General features: G+C 32.6%; 1 protein-coding gene across 1 annotated transcript in view; it reads right to left on the bottom strand.

Annotated features, from left to right (window-relative positions):
• Positions 1-16,530, bottom strand: part of LOC125052333 (irregular chiasm C-roughest protein-like) — an 81,942-nt gene extending 65,412 nt beyond the window's left edge. The window contains exon 1 of the mRNA XM_047653111.1: positions 16,382-16,530. The gene's annotated coding sequence lies outside the window, so the exon portion shown is untranslated. The remainder of the gene's footprint in view (positions 1-16,381) is intronic.
• Between the last annotated feature and the right edge of the window lie 7,367 nt (positions 16,531-23,897).

Here is a 23,897-nt window from a genome sequence, read left to right as displayed (position 1 = left end):
AGTCATTAAAGTCAATAAAGTTCAGTTTACATTTGAAAAATTAATTAAATAAATATTTATTATTATTCTCTTACATTAAACAAATAAAACACTATTTATCTTTAAAACATTTTTATTTCATTATACTATTTATTTTTAAGTGACTCTAATGTCTTCATCAGAATTTCGGTTTGTAATTTTAAATTAATCATTACTTGGTTGTGCATCTACGAGGCTTCTCCAAAACTACTTGCTTTCTGCAACAAATAAGAGAATATTAATTTAAGCTCTGTCCATGCAAAACTTAAAATTTTTTATAATTCATATTATAAATTTTTTAACACATTTATATTAATATAATTATATAAATGTGTTAATAATATAATTTGTAGCACATGCTACAGACCTGGATAGCAACTTTCTTTTATTCTATTTAGAGATAGAGATAATTTAAATATAATACCGGTGTCTTCCTTGTAGGTTTCTTTGGAGTTGTTTGGGGATTCTTGTTGTTCAGTTCGACATGATTTTCTTTAACCTTTCTTTAATCCTACAAAATAATGAAATTGTTAAGTTATGTTGTCACTGTTGTGCACACCTTTGTTTGGCTTTTTTAGTATTCAAGTTATGTCAAAACTGATTTATTACCTTGTCATTGTTGGCTTTATTTGCTTTTGGGATATCAATTGTTTCCAAAATGATTTTATTTGTAATAACCTGAAATATATAAATAACATCTATTAATTTAAGTATCATGGTGAGTGGTTCGCACTCAGGTATTAAGGTGTATTATACCCACTGTCCATTATAAGTGGGAATGGGCTCACTTCTGGCAGGACAGAGTTTCGGTACTACAAGTGCAACATGGATGTTTTGAGGTATTACAATATCTCTAACTACCCTGTAGGGGAATAAAGTAATGTTGTAAGCATATGCCTATGCTTGAAAGGTTGAACCTTGAACATCACCATACATCATATTTATAATTAACATTCCTACCTCGACACCATCACAATCAAATTCATTGAAATCTACTTCAAACCATTGTGTCTCGAGAAGGTGATGGTGGCTTTGTTCCACCTCCAGTTTTTGATGTTTCACGGCGATAAGATGACAACTCTTTTTTTGTATTCAATTTAGTGCACTTCCACTGATTCATCAATTGTTTTTTGTCTCTTGTCCTTATATTTGCTAGATTAAATCTGATGTTTTGATTAAATAATGTGGTCATTTTTTTGAGATGCAGGTACTTATTAAAATGTTTACTTCTCTGTTATATCGCTCCAAGCCTTCATTTTCTCCTTATTAGTATTCGTGCTTAAATCTTTGTTCTCAATTATTGATATATAGGGTCGTAGAATATTTCTAAAAAGTTGCTGTAACAAACGCAATAAACAAAAGCAATGAATAATGGTTCATGTTTCAGTTTTAATCAACAATAATACTCGATAATACATACGGATAGTTAACCTCAATTGTATTGAAGCACTCAGGAAGGTTAGCACAGTTTTTTCACAAATATTTTATATTATTTCACAAATATTTTGTATAATGAAAATAACTAGGTATATAATTATTAATTTTAAACAATAATTAAAACTCCTATATTTGTTTAAAAGGTAAATGTCATTGTCAGATGTCAATTGTCATGGTCATTCAAAATTCTTGTTAAGCTGCTAAGCTAGAATATGCGTGAAGTTAGCTTCACGCATATTCTATTTCTTTTTACTTGTAGTTTGTCTTATTCCCATCTCGCTCGCGCACGCTATATCACACTGCCAATTTTGTGTCATAGGTGCACGCGCAATCGTAAAATTTCACTCTCATCAATTTTTCACAACGCGCCTAAAGAAGTACAACTTCAAAAATTAAAAATAAATCTAACTTAAATTTTGTTTAAAACTCGTACTAACTTAACTAATACTATTTTCTAAGGAATGTAAACTAACCAATTGTTGTATGGATTAATAAAGCTTAATAATAATAATCTGTACATCAAAATACCAGCCTTTTAAAATGTAAAGATTAGATCAAGCCACGACTAAATAATAATTTACTTAATGGAAACCCCTTCACCTCTGCACCTATGTACCTTGATCCTCAAATAAGTAAAACAGGGGACATCGAAAAGCAAAAAAGTCAGATCAAATAAGGCAATCAAACATTTTATAAACTAACTAACAATAATGGCCAAGTAATTTTGTTATTTTTTTTTATTTTAATGTAAATGTTTTGTGATCTTTTTTTATTTTAGTGGATCCAGTCATTCCAGTCCATCCAGTCGTGGATGGCACACGACGTGTTTCCTTTTAAAAATGGGGATCGAACCTACCACCTCTGGCATTAGAGTCGCAGACTCAAGGCACAGAGCCAAAAGTGCTGTTTATTTACCTTATAATTTTCTACAAATATAAAGAGGAACGATATATATAATTATAACAAACTCCTATTGAAATTATTTCCACACTATCCACATAATCCCTAGGCTATATTTATATCCAAAATATGTAACAAAGATGTCTGAGCGGAATACGTCGCTAGATTCATATAATAACGCCCACTCTGTCAATAGAATTTTACGATTACAAAGCATTGATACATTGAAATAGATTCCGTTACTAACAACAAACAAATTACGCTTCAAGATTGTAGTTCTCGTTTATCTTTATACAACACATTCTTGTTTGTCAAATACATTCCGTATTTGAAGATGAAACCTTTACATATAATATCATATATCTGTATTTGATTTCTGTGTATGTTTAATGTTTATATCACGAACTTAAACTCAAATCTACTTTAGAGTAGTTTGAGATGAATGGGTTGAAATTCAGAAAGGAGACTTAGCGCCAATCGATTCCTGTATGTCAAAATCCAACAAATTTTTGACGTATGGAAGTCAGACTAAAGGCCGGCAACGCACTTGCGAGCCCTCTGTTTTCCCCCTGTCTTATTCTACAATCATACCCAAAGACGTTTGGAATTTTACTCTCGACTCTAAATTTTACTCCCGAAAATCGATGTTCTGTGGTAGGTAAAGGTACTGCAAACTTTTATATATATATATATATATATATTTATATTTTTTATTTATATATATATTTGCCAAAACTAAATTCCTATCCTATCCTTCTCAATCGTGACTTTTGTAATTCTTGTATTTCTTATTCTTTTGTATTGAATCGCATTTTATGAATCCGAGAGATTAGTTTTTAGATTATTATTATTTTATTACTTTTTTAAGGTTGGTTTTTATAAGATTTATGCGCTTCTTGCACTTTAACCATCATTTTTTTTTTGTTTCTTTCTTTACTAGGGTTGCCTGGAAGGTCGCTTGTTAGTGATAAGGCCGTCCGTTGCCACCCTTATAACTTTTATGTGTTATGTTATTTGTCTTTCTATAGATGTAACGAAGTGTAAATAAATAAATAAGTATATGTAACTAGCAATTGTCTTCGCAAGGATAGAATTCTTTTATAATTTATGAATAACCAGGAATTCCGTTCAGGAATTCCTGTTTTGAATTTTTAACCTACTTACAATATTTTTTTATAGACAAACGGGCAGGAGGCTCATCTGATGTTATATGATACCGCCGCCCATGGACACATATTGTCAGAGGTCTCGCTCGAGTGAGTAGCCGGCCTTTAGAAAATTTGTATATATATATAGGGATTGAACTACTTTACATGAAAAAAACCCACAATAATTACGCGATATATTTTGCATCTGTATACGAAAATAACTGTAATCGTCAATATATTACCAAAATACAGGAAACAAATTAAACCACACATTTAAAACCAGTCCATTTACTGTAAAAATCTCATTAAGATACTTAATATTGCTTTTAAAATACCGATGTCCGAACATAATATGAGAGTATCTTTACCGATCATTATCGTAATTGGCACTTTGAAGTTAAATATTTTAAACATATTGAAAGGGTCATTGATTGACGTAAATTAATGTTCATTTAATTGTTAAATAGTCCCATTTTCATTAATAATAAAAATGAATTTTCTAGGTATAGAGATAAACTAAAACAATTATGTAATCATTTTTTATGTCATAGAAGACAAACGGGCGCATTGTGCGTTGCCGGCCTTTTAAGAATTGGTACGCTCTTTTCTTGAAGGACCATAAGTCTTTTCGATTTTTTTCAGAAATACTTCAGTGGGCAGCTGGTTCCACATAGTGGTGGTGCGCGGCAAAAACTGCCTTAGAAAACGCTCTGTTGTGGAACGGCGGACGTCGAGGTGATACGGGTGGAATTTCGTATTCTGCCTCGACGTCCGATGATGAAACTCAGCTGCAGGTATTGATCCGAACAACTCCTCTGAACACTCTCCATGGTAAATGCGGTAGTTGAGTGAACAGACAAAAGGATTGATCGAGACAATATTAAAAAAAGGACACATGAAAAGGAAAAAGAATTCATATCACGATAATTTTAGATCAGTTTCACATCAGTCAATACAAAAGTTAGGGATGCGATGTGGACTGGTAATGTTTGTACAGTAGAGATTTAAAGGAAGATAGAGAAGGATATTAATGGGCGGGTCAGAGCCCGCGATTCGAGCGTCACCTCTTGTGCTCATATTTATGATATATTTGACAATTCTTTGGAAAACAATCCTGCAATCTGTGGTCGATATAACTTGACACATACTTGTCATCTATAGCCAGTGGCGACGCATGCCGTGGCGACGCGTTGCTACGCTATATGCTGGTATATATATATAGTCTATATGCAGTAGTGTGTACGGTGTGTGTATTTCGAAGTCACTGATTAAACGAATTAAGTAGTCATGATTTGAAATAAATTCGTAAATTTTTGTATTTAATGAAAATAAATGTTTATTCAATAAATAGTCATCGTTATCTGGAAAAAAATCGTAATATTTTATTTTATCATTATGACGTATTTAGTTCCTATCAAAATCTGTTATTTTCTGCATATTATTTTTACAAAATAATGTCGATGTGATGTGAAACACATCTCAATCTGCCAGGCGTCCCGTGACGGCTCACATTTTTTTTTTGTTATTGATGCAAGCACTAGTTAATAATAGTTGCACACAAACTGGATCAATTCTATTAAGCCTTGCTATCTGTATTACTAAGGGGCGGTTTTTTGATCCGTAGTTAACTCAACTATTGGTAAAAAATCGTTACTATTAGTTAAATATCAGCAAAATGCGTTTTTTGATCCGTGGTAAGAGCATCCAATGGTAAAATATCTAACCATTAGGCAAAAAAGTTAACTACTCAGTATCGGAGGGTTAAAAAGATGGCCGCTGGTAATTTATATAGTAACAGCTGTTTGTCACAGAAATCAAACTATGATAAATACGTTTATTACTATCTAATGATGAATTTAAACATATTGAGATACTTTAATTAATGAGACGATGAAGAAGACGATAATATTATATGAGAATGTGTCAATGAGTGACCAAAAATATTTAGGCAATGTCATCCGCCATTAGAAACCTGGGATGATTTAGATTTTTGTCACTGTTACCCCCTATCGAAGGGAACAGTGCTCTGGATTGTTACTGAAATTGGGAATGATCTTAAACTGCCAATGAACAAGAGTATATATAGACAGCAGCTCATACCAACCTATTTTGCTTCATTACTAACTATAGAACCGCAGCAGTATATAATTAAGTATATTACTAATTCATTATGTGTTTTATTGCCTATAATATTAACTTATAATTATTATAATTAAATAAAATACAAGAACATGAGTATATATAGACAGCAGCTCATACAAACCTATTTTGCTTCATTACTAGTTACAGAACCGCAGCAGTATATAATTAAGTATATTACTAATTCATTATGTGTTTTATTGCCTATAATATTAACTTATAATTATTATAAGTTAATATTATAGGCAATAGAATACATAATGAATTAGAGTTAATATTATTTATATATTACTAATAATATTAACTTATAATTATTATAAGTACATACAAGTATGTACTTATACTAAAAACTACAGCTACACATTAGTTAGGGACCTATGATATTATAAGGGCTTTTATTACATTTGTGAGTTAGCATCTACCTACTTTGTTACAAGAATTTATAAATAAAACATTTGACTTGATTAATAAACTGTTTAATTATAACTTAAATACAAACCATTTTTATTAAAAAAACATTACAAAATTTACATGAAACCCTAAAGTAGCAATTAAATATTTTCTAATTGTTTCTTCTTGCATTTCACCTCAATTTGATGCAACTCTTTTTGCTGCTACATATATTTATTGTGCCTTTCTTCCATCTGCTGCATCACTTTTTGGTGCACCTCCTCTTTATGCAGTATGGATTTTTGGTGGGCCTCTCATTGGTGCAGCAAATGTTTTTGATGCTCTTCCTTAGCATAATTGAACAAATCATCCTCTCTTATTTGTCTTTGTTTCAAAAACTCAATTTTTTTTATCCGTGTGGATCATAATCCGCTTCCTTGTTTCCAAAGGGTTAAAAGATTTTTTCCTTTTGTTGTAGGACACAGCTATACAAGAATAAATATAAAAATGTGCCTACACCTTCATTAAATGTATATTAAATTTAACACGTCGGTGTCTAGACCCATCTGAGTTGAAAACGTCACAGAGATTTCCAAGCTGCATCTTTTTGTAGATTGCTGCAGTGATCAGTTGTTTGCAGGTTACGACTGTGTAATCCTTGAGAAGCATCACCAGTTTGGCAGTTTCTTTTTTGGCGAAGTTAGCAGTATGGTCCCTTTAACAAAATATAAATGTATTACTTTCTATTACGAAACACAAGATAAACCGGAATAAATAACACGAAAATATGTTTGTACTTACTTATTTGACCGTTGGCTGTTTGCGGACATCGTTATTTATATATTTAAGTATCGTAAAAAGTGTAAACCGTATTAAAACACAGAAAAACAACTTTATTTATATCGTGTTATTTAGATTAATTTGACACTTCAAACTCTTCAAAGCGCAAATAACGAATGAAGATGGCAAAAATGGATTTCATTCACTCAATATGTCTAGTGTTGTCATACAAAATAAATGTTCCCCACAAAAAACAACCACATTTTTTTGGATGTCATTGCTCATTGCACTGGCAACAAATTGACAAATTGTTAAGATTAACTATAGTTAAAAAAGGCATTGAAAAACGCATTTACGATTTTACCAATGGTTATTCATTTAACTATAGTTAATGTAACAAATGGTAAAACCATTTTTTACTACGGATCAAAAAACTGGCCCTTAAGAAATAAAATAGCTTCGTGTAATTAAAGTTAAATAAATCGCAATCACGCTCCGCCATTAAACACGATTAGCGTTTGCACATCCCTAGCCATTAGTTAGCCTTACGTCACGTAGTGATGTCCAAATGCTTTATACTCCAGGAGATGAACACTGATAAATACTATACCAAATTAAAACGGACAAATTTACTGACTCGTACAAAATAATTTAAACATAGAATTAAATATTTAATCAATTCCCGACAACGTTGGACCTCCATCATCAGATACCTCTGTAGTACAAGGATACATGAATAATCTAAAATCTAAATGTTAGGTCAAACACATACGTATAAACATGTTAATGTTAATACAAAACAAATGTTAATTGTTTTTAATTATTATTATTATTACTATGTAGGTTAAGAAAATTGTAAATACATGTAACAGGTTGCCCAAAGACACTTACTTGCCAAAGTACCTTGGCCGTACTTAGCCAGCCATATAAGAATTGGTACGATCTTTTCTTGAAAGTCCCTAATTCGAATTGGCTCGGAAATCCTTCAGTGGGCGTCAAATGGCGGCCTTATAGCTAATAAGCGTTTTTCCAATTTTTTCCAGGCAACCCTAGTATGGATAAATAAAAAAGACCAGAGGATAATTAACAAAAACTAACATAAAATAGTACGTAACACAATAATGAAAATAAACTAAAATCTAAAATAATAATATTAACAAAAAATGTATATTGTATGTGATTAATTATAAAAGTTAATCTTAGGCTTACTGAGTCACAGTTAATGTATATGTAGCTGATTACTAGGCAGAAGATAAATGCTCAAAAAGAAGATTTTTAAATAAATTTAAAGACTGAGCCCGTCTGATATCAAGTGGTAAGGAGTTCCATAGCAGGATACTTTGCACAGTAAAGGAGGAGTGATAGAATTTAGTTCCGATGTTTTCCTTCACCGTACGAGCGAGTGTTAAAAGTCCGATGGAAAACAGCCAGAGATCGAACCTACAACGACAGTGAAGAGAGTCGCACATTGAAACGACTAGGTTAGGCCAACAGTGTTCTCATTGCTTTATTACTATCATATAAAACCATTTTGTATACAAATTATACGTATTAACCCTAGAAAGATAATCATATTTTGTAATACGGAAAAGATAATCATGCGTAAAATTTACGCAAGAATTTGAATTAGTTGTAGGTCTAGGTTTAATAGTTTATTTTAATGAATTGTATGTTATTATATATACACATATATTAGAATAATTAATACTGCAGATAATTTTTTAAACTCCTTTTATTTTTACTTAAAAAAAAGAAAACTTTAAACGTGGTCCGCTACTTCACTGTCGGTGTCCTCACATGGAAGCTCGTCATCACTTTGCATAAGAGCGGCCAGGATTTCGTGTTCGTTGAAATTGATACTCCCCATTGTGATATATATTTGCCTCAATATCTTTAGAAATGAAATTATAATATTAGTTATGATATAAAGTATTAAAACAGTACTAAAACTGTCATATAAGCCAAAATCATAAAAGTCACGATAAAGATAATCATGCGTAATTTTGACTCACGCGGTCGTTATATTTCAAAATCGGTGGCACTTACCTTATTGACACTTACGTCACGCGGCAGCTCCCAACGACGAATGAGATGTCCTAAACGCACAGCTATGGATTCGCGCTAATTAGAAAGATAGAGCAATTATTCGAAAACGCATGCGTAAATTTTACGCAGACTATCTTTCCAGGGTTAAAATAAGAATCATTCATTACGACCACGGTTTGATTTTGGTGAAATAGACATTATTTTATATTCACACAAGTTTCTCCGTTGATACAACGTTGACAATTACAATTCAGCTCTTAGACTACAATCCTTTGTACAGGAAAGCCCGATAGACATTCTATAAATTTCTATTCTCGATAAAACGTTTTGTGGTCGTTAACGGAAATAGGTAATTTGATAGAAATCTCTACATTTTACACTACAATTACGGGAAACATCCCTTAAATGCCATTCCATTATTGTATACCTTATAAAGGACTAAATGTTTTGAATTATTCACATTGCAATATAAAAATATCTTTTATTCGAGTACTATATTAACAGAACACATAACATTCTGAAACATATATAAAAAGAGTGGCGGAGAGTTTATTGCCAGTCCTTCTCTTTCGTTTTACGCGCTTGATTTGAGAACTGGCAGTAAATGTAAAATTAGAAGCATTTAATATGTATTTCTTTTTGACGTTCATAAGTGTAGATTGTGTTACCTAAATGAATAAATGATTTTGATTTGGTTTGATTTATGTCATTATGTTGAAGTACCTGACCTGAAGGCATCCTCCAAATTCTTCCACTCGTCTCGCATTCTTGCCATTATTTTCCAATCCTTCCCCGCTATCCCTTTCATTATATCTTCTCTGGTGGCTGTCCTCTTCTCTTCCCACTGGGCCTTACTCCTTTAGTTCATCACAAACGCGGGCAACGTGACCTGCCCATTTCCACTTTAACTAATGAGTGTAATACGACGTCTGTTATGTTTGTAAGGGTTCGTATACACCGTTTCATAATGCAATATACATACAATTGATGGAAAAATAATATTCTAGCACACTTTTTTTGTCAAGTTTTCAAATGTTTCTGACACACGTAATGTTTCATCGACCTTAGTGTTTCTATAAAGTGGCTGTTCAAGTACGCAGATTGAATACCATTATTGAATCCCCCTCCCCCTTGTCAGAAAAAGTAAGCAAATTGGTATATGCATTTTTCTTTTCATGAGCAGCAGATAAAAGTCTACAAATAAGAAAATAAGCTTGGGATAGAGCCTTGATCGATCTGAATCCTCGAAAATGCATTTTCTTTACAAGCATAGAGAAAGTGTAGGTTGTAGGTGCAAAAAAGTAAACAATTACTGCTGACGTAATCACCATCTAGATCCGCCCACCCCATGTCATCTAAAATAAGAAAAACAAGGACCCTTTGCCCCATATAGTGCCTTCGTATTACTCGAAAGACCCCTAAATCAGAAATCGAAACGAAATTCAAATCACACGACTAATAAAGCATATGTAGAAATACGTAGCTCAACACTTCCCAGTATTAACATTACCAATGTGCGCAGGCCCTAAAGCTTTGCGGATCTAATATCACGCCACGTAAATGAAACACCTGCGAATCAATTTTCACTCGTAATCAAAATACACAGATGTACAAAACGCAAACGTTGCACAATTGTCTCGTACGTGACATAGGTAGATGAAATAACATGCTATATTAAGCTTTGCTCTCTAGTTTTACGTACTCATAATGAATACATTTAACAGTTATTATGAATTGTGAATATTCCATATATCATTGGATAAGTGGCTACGCCAGATAGACGGTGAGATTTGGAGCTTATTATAATTTTTTATATGTTTTAATAAATTATCTCTTCACTCAGACATCGTGGAATATTACGATCTAGCCTTTAGACTAATAATAATAATATTAACTAATTTAGTCTAACCTAATTTACTACTAAGGATATTTAACAATAGAAAGTGTCCAACAACACTTACATCTAATAAAAATAATTATCAATTCATAGTGTGTATGAATGTTCAAATATAGCTCCGTCCGTCTACCTATTTGGCTGAATATGGTGTCAAATGATTCGAGTTAACAGCGACTTCAGTTAATTGGATCTTTTACCCCGTAATTATCGTTTAATATAAATAATTCTCTTTGTAATACAGGATCAAACATTAGAATTAAGAAATATTGGTACTAATATCTGTTGGCTTTTGTTAATTTTTGAACCTTTTTTGTAGTTAAGTATTCCATCTCTGGCTATATTTTCAGTGTAACTGTTTGTTATTATATATAATATAATTTATGTTAGCTATAAGATTACAAAATAAATAAATACTTTGGTGCATTTTGGAGTCAGTTCTATTCTCTTTTAGTTTTGTTTTACCTATTATTGTAATTTGGGTTACGAATCAATACTCATTACAAGAAGCCTATAAGAGATTGCATCATTTTTATTTCATACACAAGTAGGTGATCAGGCTTCTGTCTGACACATGTCTGTTTAAGATGTGTTAGAAAATCCTTTGGTGCACAGCTGGGGATCGAACCTACGACCTAAGAAATGACAGTAGCACACTGAAGCCACTAGGCTGTTGGCTACACACATTTTAATGCTGCAGTGAATTTCCTTTAAAACCAAAGTAGAGGATTCCTCGAACATCTATTTGTGGATGTAACAATGATGTTTTGTTCAAAGAAAAACAATCAATGTTCTTTTTACATTGTGAATGGAACTCGTTAAAAGGGTTTGTTTAGAAGGTGGAATCTAAAGAAATTGATGGATTTTTATGAACTGTACCTTGAACAATGCATCAATAAAAATTAGTGTTATGTTACTCAATATAAAAACATTTTGTGTCGGAACACAAGTCTTCATAATACTGAAAAATACCTTTTTTCAATTCTCTTTTTCCGAAAATTATCAAAATACTTATATTATCCAAAGGGTTAATTAAGGATATATTTATGTTTGAAATGTCGGGTCGAATTCTGAACGCAAATTTCCCAAACATTGCATAGCACAGCTCTAAATACTTATAATAATATTTTTCCTACAATTTAATATTTAAAAAAATATTAAATTGTAGGTGATCAGCCTCTAGTGCCTGAGACACGCCGTCGACTTTTTTGGGTCTAAGACATGACGGTTTCCTCACGATGTTTTACTTCACCTTTCGAGCGAATGTTAAATGCGCACATAGAAAGTCCATTGGTGCACAGCCGGGGATCGAACCTACGAGCTCAGGGATGAGAGTCGCACGCTGAAGCCACTAAGCCAACACTGCTCTCAATCATTTAATATATCAAAGTTATTTTTTATGCACCGCGCTTAAGTCTGTTTAAAACTCAATAACGAAAATAGAACGTTCCATTTCTGAAAATAAACGGTCGCCATGACAACGTGCAACAACAGTCGCCGTCCCCAGAGGAGTGCATTTGAAATTGTCCTTGTTTTCTTCAACATTTACTTCAAATTCAAGTATTTCTTTTATAAATTGTCGTGGAAATCGGAAGCAAGATTTTGCAGGAGAGAAACAGCTGATTTATTTTATCTCCTGTGGGTTTAAAAAGCAAGTTTAAATGAAAAATGCAATCGACATATAAAAAAACCTACAACCTTTTAGGTCTGAGCCTCATTTCTATCTATTTCGCGATAATATTTTTTTTTAAAAGGCAAGATGATCAGTCTTCTGTGCCTGAACACTTCTGAGACTTAGTGCTCAGAGTATGACTACCAAATGTCAAAACTTATATAATTTTTACATACTGGACACATTAGCGCTAAGTTTCAAATGAAATCTTTATTTTACCCTAGTAGTGTTTATAATTGCAATATGTAAGAACTTATAGTTACGACTAGCACTTCTTATCTATATGTATGTATGTATAAGCAATATGATGCCGTAATAAATGGGTTCTACGATTCTAACCTATTAGGAATACCTAAATAAACTTGCATCTGTTCCATAAGTCACATGACCGGGGTGGAAAAATGAAAAAAAAATTCAGTCGAGTTTTTCAATCAATAATTAATTTATTGTGAAATCAAGTAGATTATTTTAGTATTAAAGAAACATATAAAAATACTAGCTGACCCGGCAAAAGTCGTTTTGCCATGTATATTTCTAGGAAACATTTTTTTAGTTCAATAAAAATAACTATCTACAATAATAAAAAAAAGGGGTTGATCGTAGTAGGATGAAAATTAAGGGTTGTATACATATTTTTGTATGATACACATACATTATAAACAAATAAATATAAAAAAAATTGTCGAAAAAATAAACTTTTGGGGTGGACATCCCTTATCACTTAGGGTTTCGAAATATAGATAGTAGTCAATTCTCCGACTTATTGAATATGCATAAAAAATTTCATAAGAATCAGTGGAGCCGTTTCGGAGGTGTATGGGAACAAACATTGTGACACGAGCGTTTTATATATATAGAGATATCAAAAGAAAAGTTGTTTACTAGAGTTTACTAGTCGGTATTTAAAACATTTTTTCTCCGAAGTTTCTGTTGTGGGGGCCCTATTTTGTGGAGGCCCTGGGGCTCAATACGGCTATGTTTACCAAGCCATAATGCATATTATTATGTATTTATTGTAAATACAAATTGTATCACCTCATACAGACACATTATGTAATCATAATAAATGTTGTCGACTATCCCTTCATTCTCATAAAACTTCTTTCATGGTTCACATACAATACTTAACGACCTATAAGGATACATTACAAAAACCAGTGGAAATAAGGTTGTATCCGACCTTGTCAAAATTACCGCACCTGTTCTACAGTACATTGAACAACAGTAACTCAACTACGAAAAGCCTTTATTGTGTGCTTTTAGGTAAAAGTTCTGGTATATAGCGAAAAGATATAATAAAAAAATATCTTGTGTACCATTTTTTATTTGTCAAACATATAAATGTTAATATTTCCTTGTATTAATCGAGGATTAAGTCGTCAATAACTCATCAAGTTATTGACGTGGGCCTTCATGAATTTATTTTTAATTATTAAAAAGAAATTAATTACGGAATAATTCTGAATTAATTAAATTTTATTGTCTTTTATTGACATAACTTTTAGACATAGAAAAACACTTTTTTAACGGATTTGAAGTTATGTTTTATTATAAATTTACAATTATTTTACATAATTTTAAATTATTGTAAATTTATAATAAAACATAACTTCAAATCCGTTAAAAAAGTGTTTTTCTATAATTAAATTTAGGTAAACGTGACAATAAATTATGCACCGACAGAACTGTCCAATTAATTATTTAATTAAAAACTTAGTTTGATTTTGTTCCCTTTGTAATAGAGACTCTTGGGCCGTATGGTTCAAGTGGCTAATGAAAGATTTCAGTTGGCGCCTGGTAGATAGGTGACCGGTAACTCCAGAGCTGATGCTTTCTTCGCTTAATGAATAAGTATGGCAATACAGCGAGGAAATGCTGCCAGCATTAAAGGTACACTGTCACAAGGACCAAACTTTTTAAATTTGTTTTAGTTTTCTATTCGCTATTAATTATTATTAATACTATGAGTATGTAGGTTTAGAATACTGTACTCTACGAATAAACGAGAATTTATAACATTACATAAGTCAACGTTTCGAGCTACTTACAGAGAGTTAGTGTCACTGTCTATTACTTAAATCGAACTGTCCTTTGTGTTACTGTTTGTTTATGTACTGTAACCCGAAAAGGAAAAAATCACGCCTTCGAGCGCAGCGTATTTTTTTCTCAAAACCCGTTCCGATCCCAAAGCCATGGGAATTACTTTTTTAACAGGTGCTTCTGATTATAGCATCCTTTTACCTGAATGTAAACTTTACCTGTGATAAATTAATTATTAGGGTGAAATGTGAAACGAAAATAAAGTTGACGAGGCAAATCTAACCTTAAAAAAACTGTGTTTAATTTTCAAAAGGTTTATTTCAAGGCTTTAAAATGTTTAATTGGGTTTTAAGTATTAGAAAACAAGAATATACTAATATTATATACAAGTAACCGCGCACAACCACTATGTGGAACCCACCTAAGTATTTCCGAATAAATTCGTCAGGGTCGTTGAAGAAAAGAGCACTGCCAACGCACATGCGAGCCTTCTAGCACGGTGAGTGTCTATAGGCGGAGCTATCACTTTACATCAGATGAACCTCCTGTCCGTTTGCTGCCAGGTATAAAGAAAGAAAGGTTGTTTGTGGTTATAGGATTTTGTGTAAGGGAGGGGGGGAGGGGGTAATTTCTGGATTATGAAACCGATTTTGAAAATTCTTCTAACCGCTCCTATCAGCCTGTTCGCAATAAACTAAATTAAAAAACCTAAGACAATAGTTTTGTCAAATCACCAAATCATTGTTTAGAAGCATGGCATCCAAAATTATACTAGCCGTGATGATCGCCAACCTTCGCAAGGAGATGGCACTATGAGAAGAAGAAGACTGAATTAAGTGCAGTTTTCACCAATATCTAGAATCATTCATGAGGAAGGTATATATATATCAAGGGTCGGGACCCGTGCGATGTCAGGGAGGGTCGCTAGTGCATACTGTTAGGGTAGATCTTTCAGCACCATAAATAGCAAAGAGAAAAGAAATTCTATTCAATGGGAATACCTTGCTTCATTTGGGCATTGTATCCGGTGATATGCTATCATATATAAATGATATTATATGCTTGCCGTGAAACACTATCAAACGTATTAAAATAGCGTAAAGTGTTCCTCTAAATGCTTAAATATATGGATGCGCATGTCGTCTAAGAGTAGCGCCACCTACTGGGGTCATTGCGACAAGAAAGTAAGTTCTATTTGCGCTTGAAGAATTTATTCGCTACCGTATTCCATTACAGAAAAAGGCTATGGCGGCTATTTTCAAAGCTTGCTATGGATTAATGTTGGTATAGAGGTGCTATAGGGATTTCCAGCTGAAAAGGGAATGATATATGAAGAGCTCTTCATCTCAGCTGTATACAGACGCGATATATGGATGTTCTATTTATTTATTTGCTGTTTAAAAACTTCAATTCTATTACCATCTATGTAGATAGAGATATACAATATACATACATATATGTATATGTACATTTTAGTATATTACGCAATACACTATTGTTTTTTTCAAAAATAAACATACCTATTATTGCATTTATAATTTAATTCTAAATTTATATTTCTTTATTTGTTTTCGAAAATTCTAGAACGGCACATTTTTAAATACATGTCTTCGACACATCATGGAACATTACGATCTAGCCTAACTCTAGACTAATATAAGTAATTTAAGTCTAACCTTATTTACTAATAAGCATATTTAACATAAGAAAGTGTCCAATAACACTTACAGTCTATATTAAGTGGCAGACACTCTGTTCTTGTGTTATATTTTTTCACATACCATTGTTTAGCACTTAAATATGAATATAGCTTCATCCTTATACAACATGATCTAAACATATTATGATAGCATTATTCTAGATGCCTAATCATTGGTAATATCACCAATTATGTTTACTAAAACAATAGAAACTCACCGTCACACCATTCGATCCGTAAAGTTCAAACTCTATCACATTCACAATAAAACCTTCTTAAACTGTCAAGTTCATGTCAAACAAAAAACAAACGAGAACGCGCAATCGAAATTCAAATTCGAAACATAGACAACCACTAGAGACGGCGCCCGGGCGACTACTGTTTGTGAAAACAATTTTCCCTCATAGAATAAGCTATAGATATGACATACGTGCATTCACTGCATTTATAAGGATACTATAGGGATTAAGGATAATCTTGAATCCTTAAAGGCTTTTTCATTTAAACAACATGTTTCAGTAATCCCATTTGAACGCTTTTATAGACTGAGGATATTTTTTATAAAAACAACTTTTAGTATAACTTCTTAATTAGAAGAATAAATTTTGTACGTAAGAAATGACGCAGAACTTAAGAACATCAAACGTATTAATATACTTTCAAATAAAATGAATTATTTCCTGTAATTAGACCAGGCTCAATGGAATATTATATTAATAAAAGCGGTACAATGAAGTCGTGATGAAACACAGGATTATAAAAGTGTTAAAATGTAAGTAAGAAAGAAATTAATTAGTGTAATTGCACTCTAACTGAAGTACTCTTTTGTCTCTTTCTGTCAAATTGTACTATGTACTGTGTGTCTGTACCAAAAGGATTACTTTGTTTTCTTGTATGAACTCAGTTCACGCATTAAGAGTTGGCATGGTGGTTAAACATATTATGATAAACCCTGAGTAAGTATGTACCGTCCCCAGTTGAACCAATTGATTTTTCTTTGCATGTCCGCAATGAATGCTTGGTTCTAGTAAATTTCCACTAAACCAGTTTTAGTAATGTAACCGATTTTATTTTTTGTACTAATATTTAATCCTTTGAATACGGTATGGATGGAATCTATCATTCTGCGCTATAAATTTAATTCAAAAAGAAAGCGCACATGACAAAGACTAATGTATTTGCAGAATGGAATGAAAATAAAAAAGAGATTATTGACGCGGGGTATTTTGAATTGGCTCGCGTTACTGGATTGACGTATCTATAATAAAACTAATCTACACTACTACGCTAGCTTATTTAATAATGAAGTACAGTTTTAACGAATTGTATTTGTACGTTTTATATTCTACAAAGAGTAGGTAGTTAAGATTTTCGCATCTTGATGTGTGCATTAGAACTAACAAAGTGTGTTAAAGCATCTAAAGGTCTGGAACCACAGAATAAAACATATTTAGGCACACACAAAAACAAAATAAAAATAAAATCAGTGGCGCTATCTTTAGGTCTGGGCTACAGATTTCTGAATCTGTTCCATGATCAGTTGTCAATCTAATAGAGAAGTAGGTGATCAGCCTGCCACTTGCCGTCGACTTTTTGGGTCTAAGGCAAGCCGGTTTCCTCATGATGTTTTCCTTCACCGTTCGAACGAATGTCAAATGCGTACATAGAAAGAAAGTCCATTGGTGCACAGTCAGGGATCGAACCTATGACTCTCATCACTGAGAGGCGCTCGCTGATGCAACTAGACCGATGCTTCTATAAAATAATCACCGTTTTTGTAATTTAGAGTAGACAATTCTAGATATCGAATCGCTTAGGCTATTAGGCTATATATAGGCCTATTATAAATAGTTGCCCCTTCCAAAAGGTAGTTAGTTTCATATTAAGAAGATTGGGCAAGTAACTCCATATTTATCTTTTAAAATACTTTAAAATTTTTGTATACATTGATTTGATTATTACATGTGAAGACTATGTAGTATGTACCTAAAAAAAAACTAAAATTAAATAGGCACATGATGTTATAAAAAAAAACAATGCAGATAACTAAATGATTATTATTATTTATTTATTTATTCAGATAAAATAATCCATCATTATGTTAGTATAAACTTACGGACTAGTGTTAGTATATTATTATTAAAAATCTAAACATATAAACCCATGAAACATTCTATGCATACAAGTGTACGCACAAAATGCTTCATGATAGGCGAAGACAGGTTATCTGCCACAGTCTTCAAGATGCTGTTCCGACAGCCTCGTACCCGGCTTAACAGAGATCTTGTTTTAATTATGCAGATACATGGTGCTCACATTTTCACTAATATTACAACTATAGATTTTACATTAATCTTTATAAAAAAAAAAGTAATACAGTCAAACAGTGTGTGAGTTACGTCAAAGTAGATTTCTTAAAAAAAAAACTAATATATACCTATATATAGCTAGATTAGCAACCAGTTGACTTTGTCTAGTTTGATTGTCCTATGGAGCAGGACTAGCATGTTTAATAGCATTTTTATCTTGAATATAATCCTCTAATTTGTAACATCTACTTAGTGTATTTTATCAAAAACAAACGTTAATAACTTACTAAAAGCCTTAATTAAATAAATACACGAAATTTGATAGCTCTTTGCTCGTTAATGAAGGTCATATAACGTAGTTTGGAATAATTTTTATAGATATAAGTATTTCGTTATGAATAATATGAAAAAATACAAACACTAAACATCTAAACAGCGTAAAAACAATTTTCCCCATTCCTTTGATTTTCTCTTAGGGTTTCACTGTCTGACCCTTCCCCTTGTATTTCCCCCAATTTATTGTTTTGACGTGAATAACTACTTCAGACTAACCCTACAGGGCCAAGGACAAAATATGGCACGTACTCCCTGGTCTGAGTATACCTAGTACATGACTTATGTATTTGCTAAGGCCCGACGATTACCCGGTCGATACGTTTTCCTATTTAATAATATAGGATTTATAGGACACCTCTCGTTCGATTTTTAAATAAGCTAACTTTTCAAAGTTGAGCAGTGTTGCTCTCGTGGCTTCAGCGTGCGACTCTCATCCCGGAGATCGTAGGTTCGAACCCCGGCTGTGCACCAATGTATTTTCTTTCTATGTGCGCATTTAACATTTGTTCGAACGGTGAAGGAAAACATCGTGAGGAAACCGACATGTCTTAGACCCAACAAGTCGACGCCGTGTGTCAGGCAGAGGAGGTGATCACCTACTCGCCTATTAGATTGAAAAATAATCATGAAACAAATTCAGAAATCTGAGGCCCAGACGTAAAGAGGTTGTAGCGCCACAGATTTATTTGTATTTTAACTTATTTTATAGACTTTTTATCTTTTGGAATCATTTTTGAATCATTTGCAGAATGCTTTTCTGTCATGCAGATCTCGCAGAGGAAATATTTATTTAAATCTTACAGCTAACATTAATTATATTATACAACAAAAATTAATATACTAAATGTATAGCCAAAGATGGAATAGTTAATAATATAATATTGACGAAAGGAAAAAATAATTATTAATTATTACATCCAACTAAGTAAAATCTAATTCAGCTGTGTTGTGTGATGGTGTGATGGTGTGGGTATGTATGTGAGGTGTGCTTACGATGCAGGTTAGTTAGCGCTATGGATATTCTTAATACTTCTTTAAAGCATCCGTAATAGCTTAAAAAAGTCGAGGCTTATTATATTCGTATATTTAGTAACAATTAAAATTTTTGTATCGATGAAACTATTAAAAATTTATACATTGTTGTTATACATATTGTATAGTTAAGTTTAAGTTCTGTTAGTGTTTTAAGTGTAAGTCTTCTATTTTATTAAAACCCGGACGTTGTCTGGAAGAAACTGCTTAAGCAGTAAGTGCCCATTCACATGATATGTTACCTATTTTGTATTACTTTGTCCTGATTTGTGTTACTGTTGATGTTAATAAAGTGTTTTTATTTAAATTATAAGTATCAAAGTAAAGAAAATAAGACAGCATCGAAAGTTTCACTCCTTTAAATAAAAATTTATAAAAATTTTCAAAGACTTTTGGATCGTTTTAATTTAATACACAGTAGGTATACAGATTTAATGTTTGTTTGCTTGTTTTTTTTTTTTTAATAAAGCAATTTCATGCGCAATATATAATATCCTCAATCATCAAGGAATGTTTACAGCCATACTTTTACACCCTGACACATTCTACGGACTTGTCTTACAAAAACTTGTATAGAATTAACCTGTTTTTAAACTTAAAACAAGTGAATCTGCTATGTCTACTGAAGCCTGACGGCAACAAAGGGCTATGTCATTGGGAATCATAAAAACTTGATCCTTCGCGGTTGCGCAAGGTCAGTTATTTTATAGTATACCTTAAATTTTCACATACATACATTGATATGATATATTGTTTTTGGTTATGCAAGCACTAAATGTATAAATACCTTTCTACGTAATTTGTTTTGGTTTACGTAATTTTCGAGAAATTGAAGATGTTTTTTTAATACGTACTATTAATTAGTAATTAAGTAATCAGACGTCTCCAAGTCTTTTAACGTTATTCAGAGTTTGTTTTCGTCAGACAAAATTATCCTTTTGTGTTGGAAAAGAACCGGCGGATGAGAAAAACAAATCGGTAAAACAAATGCAGAACGGTTATATGACTTAACTTTGTTTTATACGTATAATTGTAATACAAAAGATTTTCAATATTTATATATATATTTGTAAGCCAAAATTTTTGGACCTTTTCGCTTTTGAATCCAATTATCTGACACTACTATCATCAAAACAACTGAACTATACATATTAAAAAATTACAAATTTATAATATAAGTCAGTTAAATCAAATAAGTTTTCACCAATATTTTCTCTTATCGGAATCCATAAATATCTCTGATAAAGATTTCCCATGACATTTATGATTTGTATTAATTTCATTTCATTATATTAAAATTAACAATTCCGGTTTAAAATAATGTACCAGTAATTTTCGTTACATCTCTTGTTCCATTTGCAATGTTCACTTATGCACATGATAGGCTTTTTAATTATAATATGAAAACTTACATAAATTAAAATATTTATTTATTTCTATGCATTGCTCTCATGTGAGGCGAGTAGGAGATCAGACTTTGTCAACACAGACTTAGAAGATTATACCAGAACACGTTTAGTTGACCTCTTAGCTATGAAGACATTTCTTTAAGAATTTTTTTTTATTATAAAGCATCTTAAATTTCTCCATACTAGAATTGCACCTGCGACGCGCTAAAAAACTGATTACGAACGACAAGTGTGTGACAGAGACAGATTATTATTTACTCTATTTAGAAAGGAACAGCTACAAGTGCAAGAAGACACTTAAGAAATAATGATAGAAGATTGTTTTGACTAGAAATATGACGATAATAGTACTTGAAAAGGAATTTTTAATATTAGAGTATTTTCTACAATATTGTTTTAGGTAGGATAAGATAGGACTAGGGGAATTTTTATTTTATTAATTTAATATAATATGTAATAGATAAAATAAAAATGTGTTTCTTCATTTGACAACATTTGAGTAAGTGAGTAAATGAGTAAAATGTGTAACTACATATTAGGTCTCAGAAGCATCTCCAACATTCATAAGCCAGTCTTTTAATCTTATTTTTATATTGTAGACGGTGAGCGGGTAGATATTGAGCAGCCTATTTAATCTATTATTGATATAGTCAACTTGCCTATTGCGTCTGACGAAGTCAGTCCTTACGGTATGACCGATGACAACATCCCTATTTATTTTTTGTGACAACCTACGCAATATTACACATAGGACACATAGCTTCCTAACGAAAAGTAATTGGCTGAGATTAATAAGCCGATATTATAAATACTATAGTCTTCACTATAAATGATTGTCCTATGATAAATATCCTCATTAATACAGTCTCTATATGGATAGATGATATAACTCTTTCATACATTATCGATCTTGTCTCTAAATAGTATTAATTACGCACACAGAGAGTAAAATCCATTGTTCCAGGTGTTTAGAGTTCACGGTTCAGAAACACATGTTTCTACGTTGAACTAACACTGCATCGCATGGATCGTCGTCTTTTGTTTACCTCAAGATTCTAGTTAACATAAGCAATCATCTGTTATCAGGAATATATAGATTTGCATTTAAAAATTGAATTACGTTCATAGTGATAGATTTAAGGTCAACTCGTATTAACTGTAAAGTGTATAAAAAGTACGATAGATAATGTTAATGCAAATTAAAATTTTATGCGGATTTCCGTCTCATTGATAACGTTATTTTGATTGTGACAATGACATGAAAACCTACATAACTGTTAAAGGACACGTGAAGAGATATATTATTTAATTGTTTATCCATCTATTACTGGCCAGTAATATATAAAACCTCACGAACATTTCTTAATTTTTCATAGTGTTTTTTTTTTACTTATACGTATTCCCTAACACGAAAGAATAAAGATACTTTATTACAGACTATAGCTTGTATGAATTTTGAATTGATGTGGTTTTATTCCCTGGGATGCCAAACCACCTAGTGCAGGCTGCAAAACTGTTTAATTTCTTATTTGAATCTTGATTGATTTCTTAGTTGCTGATCTATCCGTTCGCATAGATTATCCAGGTACATTCAGTATTCGGGGTGTGTCATTAACTGGGGCAGTGCAACTTTAGTCAGAGCCACGTTTGTTTTCTGCTCCGATTCGTGGCAGGTTGGTGCCTCCTCACTATAGTACAGAGTAGTAAACGCTACAGTAGTAGAAGGGTACTCTGTGCAGATAACTACCGAAGCATCTGTGTCCGGACATCTGCCGAAGTCGGTAGCTGAGGTGGCCCCAGCCTCCCCTTACCCAATGTTGAAGCTGGGTTCTAACGGCTTCGATCGTATATTGACCGGCACCGGAACCCGCACCCACCAGCTGCGTCATCAACACAGTGCGGTACGCCCGTAAGTTTGTCGGCCCATATGGGGCACTCGAACAATGCTTTCGCCTGGATCGGTGTAGGCATTGCGTCAATAGACAGTTACAACTGTTCGATTTCCATGCTATCTAGCTTTGAAATGAATATGTTAGATATTTTGGCTCTAACGCATTCCAGAGGGTGTATTGAGAATGTAAAACAAAAGACGAAACCGAGCATTGAATTGCTATTGGGACGGACAACATTAAGACACGTCGCAAATATACAGGAGTTGGAAATCAACAGTATTTCCTATTCAATCATAATCTCGTCGCTTTCGAAAATGTTCATCACTGTACGAACACTATGACTACTATTATAGTTTTTTGTTTCGCGCAATACCAAAATTACAGAGAGCTACTTCGAAATTGTATACAGAATCGCTGTCTCTATTAAAAGTTGCAGAATAGGACGCAGCGCTAAAGGACGTACGAGTCCACAGGTGAAGAAATAACGGTGCCAAAATGTGAGCGAAAGTATCTCGCAAAAAAGCTGAATTGAAACGGCTGAGTACCGTTATGACAAGCCCTTTTGTTTTTTCACAAATTCCGCCATCGAGTTACAGGTATAATGAAAAGTCTCCCTCGGTAGCCGCCATGAATTAGAAGGGTTAGCTGGGGTCACATGTTGCGGCGATGTTTAAAATTCCGACAGTTTTATTAATCGCCCGGGTAAATATTAATTGGGGTGTATAGTCTGGTGTTATGTACGTCAGTACTTGGCCT

This window comes from Pieris napi, chromosome 9, assembly GCF_905475465.1.
Source record: "Pieris napi chromosome 9, ilPieNapi1.2, whole genome shotgun sequence".
In the NCBI taxonomy this organism is placed as follows: domain Eukaryota; kingdom Metazoa; phylum Arthropoda; class Insecta; order Lepidoptera; family Pieridae; genus Pieris; species Pieris napi.
Note: the sequence above shows the minus strand (reverse complement) of the source record. Positions and strands in the feature narration are given on the sequence as shown.